Source organism: Leuciscus leuciscus (assembly GCF_965113295.1).
Source record: "Leuciscus leuciscus genome assembly, chromosome: 4".
NCBI classification, from domain to species: domain Eukaryota; kingdom Metazoa; phylum Chordata; class Actinopteri; order Cypriniformes; family Leuciscidae; genus Leuciscus; species Leuciscus leuciscus.
In genome coordinates this window covers 28,982,520-28,999,119 of record NC_138728.1, presented here as the reverse complement: position 1 = coordinate 28,999,119, position 16,600 = coordinate 28,982,520, and the positions used below count along the sequence as shown (strand labels likewise).

Sequence of the window (16,600 nt, the reverse complement as noted above, 5' to 3'; positions counted from 1 at the left end):
AGAGATTCAGTTCTGAGAGTTTCACTTGCCAGCTGCTAATGTGTTGCGAGCATTCTTGCTGACCGGACAAGCCGGCATCCAGCCTACGTCCAACCGCCTGCGTTGGTGGTATAGTGGTGAGCATAGCTGCCTTCCAAGCAGTTGACCCGGGTTCGATTCCCAGCCAACGCATTGCCTTTTGTGCGGCCAACTCCTTCTGTAACTCGTGGCTGGAGCAAAACTTTTGTATGGGTCTTTGGGCAGCAGTAAAGGACTAGGTCTCCCCGTCGGGGAATCGAACCCCGGTCTTACGCGTGACAGGCGGAGATACTGTCCACTATACTAACGAGGAGTTGCAGCGACAGGCAGTCCTCCCCGATCAGCGTGACTGCAGCTCGCTGCAAACAGCCTTCCCATTTTCAGGAACGGCCTTGTGCGTCATTTTAGGCCATCGCTTCACAAGGAGCCAGTGCAGCCGAAAAAATCATCTAATACTATTTAAATATGAAGTGTCTGTATAAAAGGTGTTACGTTATTAAAGTAGAGAGCTTGTTTTTTAATAAAAAGCTTGGTAGGTCAGGTCAATAAGTTCATGCGTTTTTTGTTTCTTTTTCAGTGCCGGGTCCAAACAAAGACAGTTTCAGTTCTGAGAGTTTCACCTGCCAGCTGCTAATGTGTTGCGAGCATTCTTGCTGACCGCACAAGCCGGCATCCAGCCTACGTCCAACCGCCTGCGTTGGTGGTATAGTGGTGAGCATAGCTGCCTTCCAAGCAGTTGACCCGGGTTCGATTCCCGGCCAACGCATTGCCTTTTGTACGGCCAACTCCTTCTGTAACTCGTGGCTGGAGCAAAACTTTTGTATGGGACTTTGGGCAGCAGTAAAGGACTAGGTCTCCCCGTCGGGGAATCGAACCCCGGTCTTCCGCGTGACAGGCGGAGATACTGTCCACTATACTAACGAGGAGTTGCAGAGACAGGTGGTCCTCCCCGATCAGCGCGACTGCAGCTCGCTGCAAACAGCCTTCCCATTTTCAGGAACGGCCTTGTGCGTCATTTTAGGCCATTGCTTCACAAGGAGCCAGTGCAGCCGAAAAAATCATCTAATACTATTTAAATATGAAGTGTCTGTATAAAAGGTGTTACGTTATTAAAGTAGAGAGCTTGTTTTTTAATAAAAAGCTTGGTAGGTCAGGTCAATAAGTTCATGCGTTTTTTGTTTCTTTTTCTGTGCCGGGTCCAAACAAAGAGAGATTCAGTTCTGAGAGTTTCACCTGCCAGCTGCTAATGTGTTGCGAGCATTCTTGCTGACCGCACAAGCCAGCATCCAGCCTACGTCCAACCGCCTGCGTTGGTGGTATAGTGGTGAGCATAGCTGCCTTCCAAGCAGTTGACCCGGGTTCGATTCCCGGCCAACGCATTGCCTTTTGTACGGCCAACTCCTTTTGTAACTCGTGGCTGGAGCAAAACTTTTGTATGGGTCTTTGGGCAGCAGTAAAGGACTAGGTCTCCCCGTCGGGGAATCGAACCCCGGTCTTCCGCGTGACAGGCGGAGATACTGTCCACTATACTAACGAGGAGTTGCAGAGACAGGTAGTCCTCCCCGATCAGCGCGACTGCAGCTCGCTGCAAACAGCCTTCCCATTTTCAGGAACGGCCTCATTTTAGGCCATTGCTTCACAAGGAGCCAGTGCAGCCGAAAAAATCATCTAATACTATTTAAATATGAAGTGTCTGTATAAAAGGTGTTACGTTATTAAAGTAGAGAGCTTGTTTTTTAATAAAAAGCTTGGTAGGTCAGGTCAATAAGTTCATGCGTTTTTTGTTTCTTTTTCTGTGCCGGGTCCAAACAAAGAGAGATTCAGTTCTGAGAGTTTCACCTGCCAGCTGCTAATGTGTTGCGAGCATTCTTGCTGACCGCACAAGCCAGCATCCAGCCTACGTCCAACCGCCTGCGTTGGTGGTATAGTGGTGAGCATAGCTGCCTTCCAGTGACCCGGGTTCGATTCCCGGCCAACGCATTGCCTTTTGTACGGCCAACTCCTTCTGTAACTCGTGGCTGGAGCAAAACTTTTGTATGGGTCTTTGGGCAGCAGTAAAGGACTAGGTCTCCCCGTCGGGGAATCGAACCCCGGTCTTCCGCGTGACAGGCGGAGATACTGTCCACTATACTAACGAGGAGTTGCAGAGACAGGTAGTCCTCCCCGATCAGCGCGACTGCAGCTCGCTGCAAACAGCCTTCCCATTTTCAGGAACGGCCTTGTGCGTCATTTTAGGCCATCGCTTCACAAGGAGCCAGTGCAGCCGAAAAAATCATCTAATACTATTTAAATATGAAGTGTCTGTATAAAAGGTTATTACGTTATTAAAGTAGAGAGCTTGTTTTTTAATAAAAAGCTTGGTAGGTCAGGTCAATAAGTTCATGCGTTTTTTGTTTCTTTTTCTGTGCCGGGTCCAAGCAAAGAGAGATTCAGTTCTGAGAGTTTCACTTGCCAGCTGCTAATGTGTTGCGAGCATTCTTGCTGACCGCACAAGCCGGCATCCAGCCTACGTCCAACCGCCTGCGTTGGTGGTATAGTGGTGAGCATAGCTGCCTTCCAAGCAGTTGACCCGGGTTCGATTCCCGGCCAACGCATTGCCTTTTGTGCGGCCAACTCCTTCTGTAACTCGTGGCTGGAGCAAAACTTTTGTATGGGTCTTTGGGCAGCAGTAAAGGACTAGGTCTCCCCGTCAGGGAATCGAACCCCGGTCTTACGCGTGACAGGCGGAGATACTGTCCACTATACTAACGAGGAGTTGCAGAGACAGGTAGTCCTCCCCGATCAGCGCGACTGCAGCTCGCTGCAAACAGCCTTCCCATTTTCAGGAACGGCCTTGTGCGTCATTTTAGGCCATCGCTTCACAAGGAGCCAGTGCAGCCGAAAAAATCATCTAATACTATTTAAATATGAAGTGTCTGTATAAAAGGTGTTACGTTATTAAAGTAGAGAGCTTGTTTTTTAATAAAAAGCTTGGTAGGTCAGGTCAATAAGTTCATGCGTTTTTTGTTTCTTTTTCAGTGCCGGGTCCAAACAAAGACAGTTTCAGTTCTGAGAGTTTCACCTGCCAGCTGCTAATGTGTTGCGAGCATTCTTGCTGACCGCACAAGCCAGCATCCAGCCTACGTCCAACCGCCTGCGTTGGTGGTATAGTGGTGAGCATAGCTGCCTTCCAAGCAGTTGACCCGGGTTCGATTCCCGGCCAACGCATTGCCTTTTGTACGGCCAACTCCTTTTGTAACTCGTGGCTGGAGCAAAACTTTTGTATGGGTCTTTGGGCAGCAGTAAAGGACTAGGTCTCCCCGTCGGGGAATCGAACCCCGGTCTTCCGCGTGACAGGCGGAGATACTGTCCACTATACTAACGAGGAGTTGCAGAGACAGGTAGTCCTCCCCGATCAGCGCGACTGCAGCTCGCTGCAAACAGCCTTCCCATTTTCAGGAACGGCCTTGTGCGTCATTTTAGGCCATCGCTTCACAAGGAGCCAGTGCAGCCGAAAAAATCATCTAATACTATTTAAATATGAAGTGTCTGTATAAAAGGTGTTACGTTATTAAAGTAGAGAGCTTGTTTTTTAATAAAAAGCTTGGTAGGTCAGGTCAATAAGTTCATGCGTTTTTTGTTTCTTTTTCAGTGCCGGGTCCAAACAAAGACAGTTTCAGTTCTGAGAGTTTCACCTGCCAGCTGCTAATGTGTTGCGAGCATTCTTGCTGACCGCACAAGCCGGCATCCAGCCTACGTCCAACCGCCTGCGTTGGTGGTATAGTGGTGAGCATAGCTGCCTTCCAAGCAGTTGACCCGGGTTCGATTCCCGGCCAACGCATTGCCTTTTGTACGGCCAACTCCTTCTGTAACTCGTGGCTGGAGCAAAACTTTTGTATGGGTCTTTGGGCAGCAGTAAAGGACTAGGTCTCCCCGTCGGGGAATCGAACCCCGGTCTTCCGCGTGACAGGCGGAGATACTGTCCACTATACTAACGAGGAGTTGCAGAGACAGGTAGTCCTCCCCGATCAGCCCGACTGCAGCTCGCTGCAAACAGCCTTCCCATTTTCAGGAACGGCCTCATTTTAGGCCATTGCTTCACAAGGAGCCAGTGCAGCCGAAAAAATCATCTAATACTATTTAAATATGAAGTGTCTGTATAAAAGGTGTTACGTTATTAAAGTAGAGAGCTTGTTTTTTAATAAAAAGCTTGGTAGGTCAGGTCAATAAGTTCATGCGTTTTTTGTTTCTTTTTCTGTGCCGGGTCCAAACAAAGAGAGATTCAGTTCTGAGAGTTTCACCTGCCAGCTGCTAATGTGTTGCGAGCATTCTTGCTGACCGCACAAGCCGGCATCCAGCCTACGTCCAACCGCCTGCGTTGGTGGTATAGTGGTGAGCATAGCTGCCTTCCAAGCAGTTGACCCGGGTTCGATTCCCGGCCAACGCATTGCCTTTTGTACGGCCAACTCCTTCTGTAACTCGTGGCTGGAGCAAAACTTTTGTATGGGTCTTTGGGCAGCAGTAAAGGACTAGGTCTCCCCGTCGGGGAATCGAACCCCGGTCTTCCGCGTGACAGGCGGAGATACTGTCCACTATACTAACGAGGAGTTGCAGAGACAGATAGTCCTCCCCGATCAGCGCGACTGCAGCTCGCTGCAAACAGCCTTCCCATTTTCAGGAACGGCCTCATTTTAGGCCATTGCTTCACAAGGAGCCAGTGCAGCCGAAAAAATCATCTAATACTATTTAAATATGAAGTGTCTGTATAAAAGGTGTTACGTTATTAAAGTAGAGAGCTTGTTTTTTAATAAAAAGCTTGGTAGGTCAGGTCAATAAGTTCATGCGTTTTTTGTTTCTTTTTCTGTGCCGGGTCCAAACAAAGAGAGATTCAGTTCTGAGAGTTTCACCTGCCAGCTGCTAATGTGTTGCGAGCATTCTTGCTGACCGCACAAGCCAGCATCCAGCCTACGTCCAACCGCCTGCGTTGGTGGTATAGTGGTGAGCATAGCTGCCTTCCAGTGACCCGGGTTCGATTCCCGGCCAACGCATTGCCTTTTGTACGGCCAACTCCTTCTGTAACTCGTGGCTGGAGCAAAACTTTTGTATGGGTCTTTGGGCAGCAGTAAAGGACTAGGTCTCCCCGTCGGGGAATCGAACCCCGGTCTTCCGCGTGACAGGCGGAGATACTGTCCACTATACTAACGAGGAGTTGCAGAGACAGGTAGTCCTCCCCGATCAGCGCGACTGCAGCTCGCTGCAAACAGCCTTCCCATTTTCAGGAACGGCCTCATTTTAGGCCATTGCTTCACAAGGAGCCAGTGCAGCCGAAAAAATCATCTAATACTATTTAAATATGAAGTGTCTGTATAAAAGGTGTTACGTTATTAAAGTAGAGAGCTTGTTTTTTAATAAAAAGCTTGGTAGGTCAGGTCAATAAGTTCATGCGTTTTTTGTTTCTTTTTCTGTGCCGGGTCCAAACAAAGAGAGATTCAGTTCTGAGAGTTTCACCTGCCAGCTGCTAATGTGTTGCGAGCATTCTTGCTGACCGCACAAGCCAGCATCCAGCCTACGTCCAACCGCCTGCGTTGGTGGTATAGTGGTGAGCATAGCTGCCTTCCAAGCAGTTGACCCGGGTTCGATTCCCGGCCAACGCATTGCCTTTTGTACGGCCAACTCCTTTTGTAACTCGTGGCTGGAGCAAAACTTTTGTATGGGTCTTTGGGCAGCAGTAAAGGACTAGGTCTCCCCGTCGGGGAATCGAACCCCGGTCTTCCGCGTGACAGGCGGAGATACTGTCCACTATACTAACGAGGAGTTGCAGAGACAGGTAGTCCTCCCCGATCAGCGCGACTGCAGCTCGCTGCAAACAGCCTTCCCACTTTCAGGAACGGCCTTGTGCGTCATTTTAGGCCATCGCTTCACAAGGAGCCAGTGCAGCCGAAAAAATCATCTAATACTATTTAAATATGAAGTGTCTGTATAAAAGGTGTTACGTTATTAAAGTAGAGAGCTTGTTTTTTAATAAAAAGCTTGGTAGGTCAGGTCAATAAGTTCATGCGTTTTTTGTTTCTTTTTCAGTGCCGGGTCCAAACAAAGACAGTTTCAGTTCTGAGAGTTTCACCTGCCAGCTGCTAATGTGTTGCGAGCATTCTTGCTGACCGCACAAGCCGGCATCCAGCCTACGTCCAACCGCCTGCGTTGGTGGTATAGTGGTGAGCATAGCTGCCTTCCAAGCAGTTGACCCGGGTTCGATTCCCGGCCAACGCATTGCCTTTTGTACGGCCAACTCCTTCTGTAACTCGTGGCTGGAGCAAAACTTTTGTATGGGTCTTTGGGCAGCAGTAAAGGACTAGGTCTCCCCGTCGGGGAATCGAACCCCGGTCTTCCGCGTGACAGGCGGAGATACTGTCCACTATACTAACGAGGAGTTGCAGAGACAGGTAGTCCTCCCCGATCAGCGCGACTGCAGCTCGCTGCAAACAGCCTTCCCATTTTCAGGAACGGCCTCATTTTAGGCCATTGCTTCACAAGGAGCCAGTGCAGCCGAAAAAATCATCTAATACTATTTAAATATGAAGTGTCTGTATAAAAGGTGTTACGTTATTAAAGTAGAGAGCTTGTTTTTTAATAAAAAGCTTGGTAGGTCAGGTCAATAAGTTCATGCGTTTTTTGTTTCTTTTTCTGTGCCGGGTCCAAACAAAGAGAGATTCAGTTCTGAGAGTTTCACCTGCCAGCTGCTAATGTGTTGCGAGCATTCTTGCTGACCGCACAAGCCAGCATCCAGCCTACGTCCAACCGCCTGCGTTGGTGGTATAGTGGTGAGCATAGCTGCCTTCCAGTGACCCGGGTTCGATTCCCGGCCAACGCATTGCCTTTTGTACGGCCAACTCCTTCTGTAACTCGTGGCTGGAGCAAAACTTTTGTATGGGTCTTTGGGCAGCAGTAAAGGACTAGGTCTCCCCGTCGGGGAATCGAACCCCGGTCTTCCGCGTGACAGGCGGAGATACTGTCCACTATACTAACGAGGAGTTGCAGAGACAGGTAGTCCTCCCCGATCAGCGCGACTGCAGCTCGCTGCAAACAGCCTTCCCATTTTCAGGAACGGCCTTGTGCGTCATTTTAGGCCATCGCTTCACAAGGAGCCAGTGCAGCCGAAAAAATCATCTAATACTATTTAAATATGAAGTGTCTGTATAAAAGGTTATTACGTTATTAAAGTAGAGAGCTTGTTTTTTAATAAAAAGCTTGGTAGGTCAGGTCAATAAGTTCATGCGTTTTTTGTTTCTTTTTCTGTGCCGGGTCCAAGCAAAGAGAGATTCAGTTCTGAGAGTTTCACTTGCCAGCTGCTAATGTGTTGCGAGCATTCTTGCTGACCGCACAAGCCGGCATCCAGCCTACGTCCAACCGCCTGCGTTGGTGGTATAGTGGTGAGCATAGCTGCCTTCCAAGCAGTTGACCCGGGTTCGATTCCCGGCCAACGCATTGCCTTTTGTACGGCCAACTCCTTTTGTAACTCGTGGCTGGAGCAAAACTTTTGTATGGGTCTTTGGGCAGCAGTAAAGGACTAGGTCTCCCCGTCGGGGAATCGAACCCCGGTCTTCCGCGTGACAGGCGGAGATACTGTCCACTATACTAACGAGGAGTTGCAGAGACAGGTAGTCCTCCCCGATCAGCGCGACTGCAGCTCGCTGCAAACAGCCTTCCCACTTTCAGGAACGGCCTTGTGCGTCATTTTAGGCCATCGCTTCACAAGGAGCCAGTGCAGCCGAAAAAATCATCTAATACTATTTAAATATGAAGTGTCTGTATAAAAGGTGTTACGTTATTAAAGTAGAGAGCTTGTTTTTTAATAAAAAGCTTGGTAGGTCAGGTCAATAAGTTCATGCGTTTTTTGTTTCTTTTTCAGTGCCGGGTCCAAACAAAGACAGTTTCAGTTCTGAGAGTTTCACCTGCCAGCTGCTAATGTGTTGCGAGCATTCTTGCTGACCGCACAAGCCGGCATCCAGCCTACGTCCAACCGCCTGCGTTGGTGGTATAGTGGTGAGCATAGCTGCCTTCCAAGCAGTTGACCCGGGTTCGATTCCCGGCCAACGCATTGCCTTTTGTACGGCCAACTCCTTCTGTAACTCGTGGCTGGAGCAAAACTTTTGTATGGGTCTTTGGGCAGCAGTAAAGGACTAGGTCTCCCCGTCGGGGAATCGAACCCCGGTCTTCCGCGTGACAGGCGGAGATACTGTCCACTATACTAACGAGGAGTTGCAGAGACAGGTAGTCCTCCCCGATCAGCCCGACTGCAGCTCGCTGCAAACAGCCTTCCCATTTTCAGGAACGGCCTCATTTTAGGCCATTGCTTCACAAGGAGCCAGTGCAGCCGAAAAAATCATCTAATACTATTTAAATATGAAGTGTCTGTATAAAAGGTGTTACGTTATTAAAGTAGAGAGCTTGTTTTTTAATAAAAAGCTTGGTAGGTCAGGTCAATAAGTTCATGCGTTTTTTGTTTCTTTTTCTGTGCCGGGTCCAAACAAAGAGAGATTCAGTTCTGAGAGTTTCACCTGCCAGCTGCTAATGTGTTGCGAGCATTCTTGCTGACCGCACAAGCCGGCATCCAGCCTACGTCCAACCGCCTGCGTTGGTGGTATAGTGGTGAGCATAGCTGCCTTCCAAGCAGTTGACCCGGGTTCGATTCCCGGCCAACGCATTGCCTTTTGTACGGCCAACTCCTTCTGTAACTCGTGGCTGGAGCAAAACTTTTGTATGGGTCTTTGGGCAGCAGTAAAGGACTAGGTCTCCCCGTCGGGGAATCGAACCCCGGTCTTCCGCGTGACAGGCGGAGATACTGTCCACTATACTAACGAGGAGTTGCAGAGACAGATAGTCCTCCCCGATCAGCGCGACTGCAGCTCGCTGCAAACAGCCTTCCCATTTTCAGGAACGGCCTCATTTTAGGCCATTGCTTCACAAGGAGCCAGTGCAGCCGAAAAAATCATCTAATACTATTTAAATATGAAGTGTCTGTATAAAAGGTGTTACGTTATTAAAGTAGAGAGCTTGTTTTTTAATAAAAAGCTTGGTAGGTCAGGTCAATAAGTTCATGCGTTTTTTGTTTCTTTTTCTGTGCCGGGTCCAAACAAAGAGAGATTCAGTTCTGAGAGTTTCACCTGCCAGCTGCTAATGTGTTGCGAGCATTCTTGCTGACCGCACAAGCCAGCATCCAGCCTACGTCCAACCGCCTGCGTTGGTGGTATAGTGGTGAGCATAGCTGCCTTCCAGTGACCCGGGTTCGATTCCCGGCCAACGCATTGCCTTTTGTACGGCCAACTCCTTCTGTAACTCGTGGCTGGAGCAAAACTTTTGTATGGGTCTTTGGGCAGCAGTAAAGGACTAGGTCTCCCCGTCGGGGAATCGAACCCCGGTCTTCCGCGTGACAGGCGGAGATACTGTCCACTATACTAACGAGGAGTTGCAGAGACAGGTAGTCCTCCCCGATCAGCGCGACTGCAGCTCGCTGCAAACAGCCTTCCCATTTTCAGGAACGGCCTCATTTTAGGCCATTGCTTCACAAGGAGCCAGTGCAGCCGAAAAAATCATCTAATACTATTTAAATATGAAGTGTCTGTATAAAAGGTGTTACGTTATTAAAGTAGAGAGCTTGTTTTTTAATAAAAAGCTTGGTAGGTCAGGTCAATAAGTTCATGCGTTTTTTGTTTCTTTTTCTGTGCCGGGTCCAAACAAAGAGAGATTCAGTTCTGAGAGTTTCACCTGCCAGCTGCTAATGTGTTGCGAGCATTCTTGCTGACCGCACAAGCCAGCATCCAGCCTACGTCCAACCGCCTGCGTTGGTGGTATAGTGGTGAGCATAGCTGCCTTCCAAGCAGTTGACCCGGGTTCGATTCCCGGCCAACGCATTGCCTTTTGTACGGCCAACTCCTTTTGTAACTCGTGGCTGGAGCAAAACTTTTGTATGGGTCTTTGGGCAGCAGTAAAGGACTAGGTCTCCCCGTCGGGGAATCGAACCCCGGTCTTCCGCGTGACAGGCGGAGATACTGTCCACTATACTAACGAGGAGTTGCAGAGACAGGTAGTCCTCCCCGATCAGCGCGACTGCAGCTCGCTGCAAACAGCCTTCCCACTTTCAGGAACGGCCTTGTGCGTCATTTTAGGCCATCGCTTCACAAGGAGCCAGTGCAGCCGAAAAAATCATCTAATACTATTTAAATATGAAGTGTCTGTATAAAAGGTGTTACGTTATTAAAGTAGAGAGCTTGTTTTTTAATAAAAAGCTTGGTAGGTCAGGTCAATAAGTTCATGCGTTTTTTGTTTCTTTTTCAGTGCCGGGTCCAAACAAAGACAGTTTCAGTTCTGAGAGTTTCACCTGCCAGCTGCTAATGTGTTGCGAGCATTCTTGCTGACCGCACAAGCCGGCATCCAGCCTACGTCCAACCGCCTGCGTTGGTGGTATAGTGGTGAGCATAGCTGCCTTCCAAGCAGTTGACCCGGGTTCGATTCCCGGCCAACGCATTGCCTTTTGTACGGCCAACTCCTTCTGTAACTCGTGGCTGGAGCAAAACTTTTGTATGGGTCTTTGGGCAGCAGTAAAGGACTAGGTCTCCCCGTCGGGGAATCGAACCCCGGTCTTCCGCGTGACAGGCGGAGATACTGTCCACTATACTAACGAGGAGTTGCAGAGACAGGTAGTCCTCCCCGATCAGCGCGACTGCAGCTCGCTGCAAACAGCCTTCCCATTTTCAGGAACGGCCTCATTTTAGGCCATTGCTTCACAAGGAGCCAGTGCAGCCGAAAAAATCATCTAATACTATTTAAATATGAAGTGTCTGTATAAAAGGTGTTACGTTATTAAAGTAGAGAGCTTGTTTTTTAATAAAAAGCTTGGTAGGTCAGGTCAATAAGTTCATGCGTTTTTTGTTTCTTTTTCTGTGCCGGGTCCAAACAAAGAGAGATTCAGTTCTGAGAGTTTCACCTGCCAGCTGCTAATGTGTTGCGAGCATTCTTGCTGACCGCACAAGCCAGCATCCAGCCTACGTCCAACCGCCTGCGTTGGTGGTATAGTGGTGAGCATAGCTGCCTTCCAGTGACCCGGGTTCGATTCCCGGCCAACGCATTGCCTTTTGTACGGCCAACTCCTTCTGTAACTCGTGGCTGGAGCAAAACTTTTGTATGGGTCTTTGGGCAGCAGTAAAGGACTAGGTCTCCCCGTCGGGGAATCGAACCCCGGTCTTCCGCGTGACAGGCGGAGATACTGTCCACTATACTAACGAGGAGTTGCAGAGACAGGTAGTCCTCCCCGATCAGCGCGACTGCAGCTCGCTGCAAACAGCCTTCCCATTTTCAGGAACGGCCTTGTGCGTCATTTTAGGCCATCGCTTCACAAGGAGCCAGTGCAGCCGAAAAAATCATCTAATACTATTTAAATATGAAGTGTCTGTATAAAAGGTTATTACGTTATTAAAGTAGAGAGCTTGTTTTTTAATAAAAAGCTTGGTAGGTCAGGTCAATAAGTTCATGCGTTTTTTGTTTCTTTTTCTGTGCCGGGTCCAAGCAAAGAGAGATTCAGTTCTGAGAGTTTCACTTGCCAGCTGCTAATGTGTTGCGAGCATTCTTGCTGACCGCACAAGCCGGCATCCAGCCTACGTCCAACCGCCTGCGTTGGTGGTATAGTGGTGAGCATAGCTGCCTTCCAAGCAGTTGACCCGGGTTCGATTCCCGGCCAACGCATTGCCTTTTGTACGGCCAACTCCTTTTGTAACTCGTGGCTGGAGCAAAACTTTTGTATGGGTCTTTGGGCAGCAGTAAAGGACTAGGTCTCCCCGTCGGGGAATCGAACCCCGGTCTTCCGCGTGACAGGCGGAGATACTGTCCACTATACTAACGAGGAGTTGCAGAGACAGGTAGTCCTCCCCGATCAGCGCGACTGCAGCTCGCTGCAAACAGCCTTCCCACTTTCAGGAACGGCCTTGTGCGTCATTTTAGGCCATCGCTTCACAAGGAGCCAGTGCAGCCGAAAAAATCATCTAATACTATTTAAATATGAAGTGTCTGTATAAAAGGTGTTACGTTATTAAAGTAGAGAGCTTGTTTTTTAATAAAAAGCTTGGTAGGTCAGGTCAATAAGTTCATGCGTTTTTTGTTTCTTTTTCAGTGCCGGGTCCAAACAAAGACAGTTTCAGTTCTGAGAGTTTCACCTGCCAGCTGCTAATGTGTTGCGAGCATTCTTGCTGACCGCACAAGCCGGCATCCAGCCTACGTCCAACCGCCTGCGTTGGTGGTATAGTGGTGAGCATAGCTGCCTTCCAAGCAGTTGACCCGGGTTCGATTCCCGGCCAACGCATTGCCTTTTGTACGGCCAACTCCTTCTGTAACTCGTGGCTGGAGCAAAACTTTTGTATGGGTCTTTGGGCAGCAGTAAAGGACTAGGTCTCCCCGTCGGGGAATCGAACCCCGGTCTTCCGCGTGACAGGCGGAGATACTGTCCACTATACTAACGAGGAGTTGCAGAGACAGGTAGTCCTCCCCGATCAGCGCGACTGCAGCTCGCTGCAAACAGCCTTCCCATTTTCAGGAACGGCCTCATTTTAGGCCATTGCTTCACAAGGAGCCAGTGCAGCCGAAAAAATCATCTAATACTATTTAAATATGAAGTGTCTGTATAAAAGGTGTTACGTTATTAAAGTAGAGAGCTTGTTTTTTAATAAAAAGCTTGGTAGGTCAGGTCAATAAGTTCATGCGTTTTTTGTTTCTTTTTCTGTGCCGGGTCCAAACAAAGAGAGATTCAGTTCTGAGAGTTTCACCTGCCAGCTGCTAATGTGTTGCGAGCATTCTTGCTGACCGCACAAGCCAGCATCCAGCCTACGTCCAACCGCCTGCGTTGGTGGTATAGTGGTGAGCATAGCTGCCTTCCAGTGACCCGGGTTCGATTCCCGGCCAACGCATTGCCTTTTGTACGGCCAACTCCTTCTGTAACTCGTGGCTGGAGCAAAACTTTTGTATGGGTCTTTGGGCAGCAGTAAAGGACTAGGTCTCCCCGTCGGGGAATCGAACCCCGGTCTTCCGCGTGACAGGCGGAGATACTGTCCACTATACTAACGAGGAGTTGCAGAGACAGGTAGTCCTCCCCGATCAGCGCGACTGCAGCTCGCTGCAAACAGCCTTCCCATTTTCAGGAACGGCCTTGTGCGTCATTTTAGGCCATCGCTTCACAAGGAGCCAGTGCAGCCGAAAAAATCATCTAATACTATTTAAATATGAAGTGTCTGTATAAAAGGTTATTACGTTATTAAAGTAGAGAGCTTGTTTTTTAATAAAAAGCTTGGTAGGTCAGGTCAATAAGTTCATGCGTTTTTTGTTTCTTTTTCTGTGCCGGGTCCAAGCAAAGAGAGATTCAGTTCTGAGAGTTTCACTTGCCAGCTGCTAATGTGTTGCGAGCATTCTTGCTGACCGCACAAGCCGGCATCCAGCCTACGTCCAACCGCCTGCGTTGGTGGTATAGTGGTGAGCATAGCTGCCTTCCAAGCAGTTGACCCGGGTTCGATTCCCGGCCAACGCATTGCCTTTTGTGCGGCCAACTCCTTCTGTAACTCGTGGCTGGAGCAAAACTTTTGTATGGGTCTTTGGGCAGCAGTAAAGGACTAGGTCTCCCCGTCGGGGAATCGAACCCCGGTCTTACGCGTGACAGGCGGAGATACTGTCCACTATACTAACGAGGAGTTGCAGCGACAGGCAGTCCTCCCCGATCAGCGTGACTGCAGCTCGCTGCAAACAGCCTTCCCATTTTCAGGAACGGCCTTGTGCGTCATTTTAGGCCATCGCTTCACAAGGAGCCAGTGCAGCCGAAAAAATCATCTAATACTATTTAAATATGAAGTGTCTGTATAAAAGGTGTTACGTTATTAAAGTAGAGAGCTTGTTTTTTAATAAAAAGCTTGGTAGGTCAGGTCAATAAGTTCATGCGTTTTTTGTTTCTTTTTCAGTGCCGGGTCCAAACAAAGACAGTTTCAGTTCTGAGAGTTTCACCTGCCAGCTGCTAATGTGTTGCGAGCATTCTTGCTGACCGCACAAGCCGGCATCCAGCCTACGTCCAACCGCCTGCGTTGGTGGTATAGTGGTGAGCATAGCTGCCTTCCAAGCAGTTGACCCGGGTTCGATTCCCGGCCAACGCATTGCCTTTTGTACGGCCAACTCCTTCTGTAACTCGTGGCTGGAGCAAAACTTTTGTATGGGTCTTTGGGCAGCAGTAAAGGACTAGGTCTCCCCGTCGGGGAATCGAACCCCGGTCTTCCGCGTGACAGGCGGAGATACTGTCCACTATACTAACGAGGAGTTGCAGAGACAGGTAGTCCTCCCCGATCAGCGCGACTGCAGCTCGCTGCAAACAGCCTTCCCATTTTCAGGAACGGCCTTGTGCGTCATTTTAGGCCATCGCTTCACAAGGAGCCAGTGCAGCCGAAAAAATCATCTAATACTATTTAAATATGAAGTGTCTGTATAAAAGGTGTTACGTTATTAAAGTAGAGAGCTTGTTTTTTAATAAAAAGCTTGGTAGGTCAGGTCAATAAGTTCATGCGTTTTTTGTTTCTTTTTCAGTGCCGGGTCCAAACAAAGACAGTTTCAGTTCTGAGAGTTTCACCTGCCAGCTGCTAATGTGTTGCGAGCATTCTTGCTGACCGCACAAGCCGGCATCCAGCCTACGCCCAAACGCCTGCGTTGGTGGTATAGTGGTGAGCATAGCTGCTTTCCAAGCAGTTGACCCGGGTTCGATTCCCGGCCAACGCATTGCCTTTTGTACGGCCAACTCCTTCTGTAACTCGTGGCTGGAGCAAAACTTTTGTATGGGACTTTGGGCAGCAGTAAAGGACTAGGTCTCCCCGTCGGGGAATCGAACCCCGGTCTTCCGCGTGACAGGCGGAGATACTGTCCACTATACTAACGAGGAGTTGCAGAGACAGGTGGTCCTCCCCGATCAGCGCGACTGCAGCTCGCTGCAAACAGCCTTCCCATTTTCAGGAACGGCCTTGTGCGTCATTTTAGGCCATTGCTTCACAAGGAGCCAGTGCAGCCGAAAAAATCATCTAATACTATTTAAATATGAAGTGTCTGTATAAAAGGTGTTACGTTATTAAAGTAGAGAGCTTGTTTTTTAATAAAAAGCTTGGTAGGTCAGGTCAATAAGTTCATGCGTTTTTTGTTTCTTTTTCTGTGCCGGGTCCAAACAAAGAGAGATTCAGTTCTGAGAGTTTCACCTGCCAGCTGCTAATGTGTTGCGAGCATTCTTGCTGACCGCACAAGCCAGCATCCAGCCTACGCCCAACCGCCTGCGTTGGTGGTATAGTGGTGAGCATAGCTGCCTTCCAAGCAGTTGACCCGGGTTCGATTCCCGGCCAACGCATTGCCTTTTGTACGGCCAACTCCTTTTGTAACTCGTGGCTGGAGCAAAACTTTTGTATGGGTCTTTGGGCAGCAGTAAAGGACTAGGTCTCCCCGTCGGGGAATCGAACCCCGGTCTTCCGCGTGACAGGCGGAGATACTGTCCACTATACTAACGAGGAGTTGCAGAGACAGGTAGTCCTCCCCGATCAGCGCGACTGCAGCTCGCTGCAAACAGCCTTCCCATTTTCAGGAACGGCCTCATTTTAGGCCATTGCTTCACAAGGAGCCAGTGCAGCCGAAAAAATCATCTAATACTATTTAAATATGAAGTGTCTGTATAAAAGGTGTTACGTTATTAAAGTAGAGAGCTTGTTTTTTAATAAAAAGCTTGGTAGGTCAGGTCAATAAGTTCATGCGTTTTTTGTTTCTTTTTCTGTGCCGGGTCCAAACAAAGAGAGATTCAGTTCTGAGAGTTTCACCTGCCAGCTGCTAATGTGTTGCGAGCATTCTTGCTGACCGCACAAGCCAGCATCCAGCCTACGTCCAACCGCCTGCGTTGGTGGTATAGTGGTGAGCATAGCTGCCTTCCAGTGACCCGGGTTCGATTCCCGGCCAACGCATTGCCTTTTGTACGGCCAACTCCTTCTGTAACTCGTGGCTGGAGCAAAACTTTTGTATGGGTCTTTGGGCAGCAGTAAAGGACTAGGTCTCCCCGTCGGGGAATCGAACCCCGGTCTTCCGCGTGACAGGCGGAGATACTGTCCACTATACTAACGAGGAGTTGCAGAGACAGGTAGTCCTCCCCGATCAGCGCGACTGCAGCTCGCTGCAAACAGCCTTCCCATTTTCAGGAACGGCCTTGTGCGTCATTTTAGGCCATCGCTTCACAAGGAGCCAGTGCAGCCGAAAAAATCATCTAATACTATTTAAATATGAAGTGTCTGTATAAAAGGTTATTACGTTATTAAAGTAGAGAGCTTGTTTTTTAATAAAAAGCTTGGTAGGTCAGGTCAATAAGTTCATGCGTTTTTTGTTTCTTTTTCTGTGCCGGGTCCAAGCAAAGAGAGATTCAGTTCTGAGAGTTTCACTTGCCAGCTGCTAATGTGTTGCGAGCATTCTTGCTGACCGCACAAGCCGGCATCCAGCCTACGTCCAACCGCCTGCGTTGGTGGTATAGTGGTGAGCATAGCTGCCTTCCAAGCAGTTGACCCGGGTTCGA

At 49.1% G+C, this 16,600-nt stretch overlaps 1 long non-coding RNA gene across 1 annotated transcript in view; it reads right to left on the bottom strand.

Moving 5' to 3' along the window:
• LOC309497706 overlaps positions 1 to 16,600 on the bottom strand; it is a 403,367-nt gene that overhangs the window by 233,844 nt on the left and 152,923 nt on the right. The gene's annotated exons all lie outside the window — the stretch shown is intronic.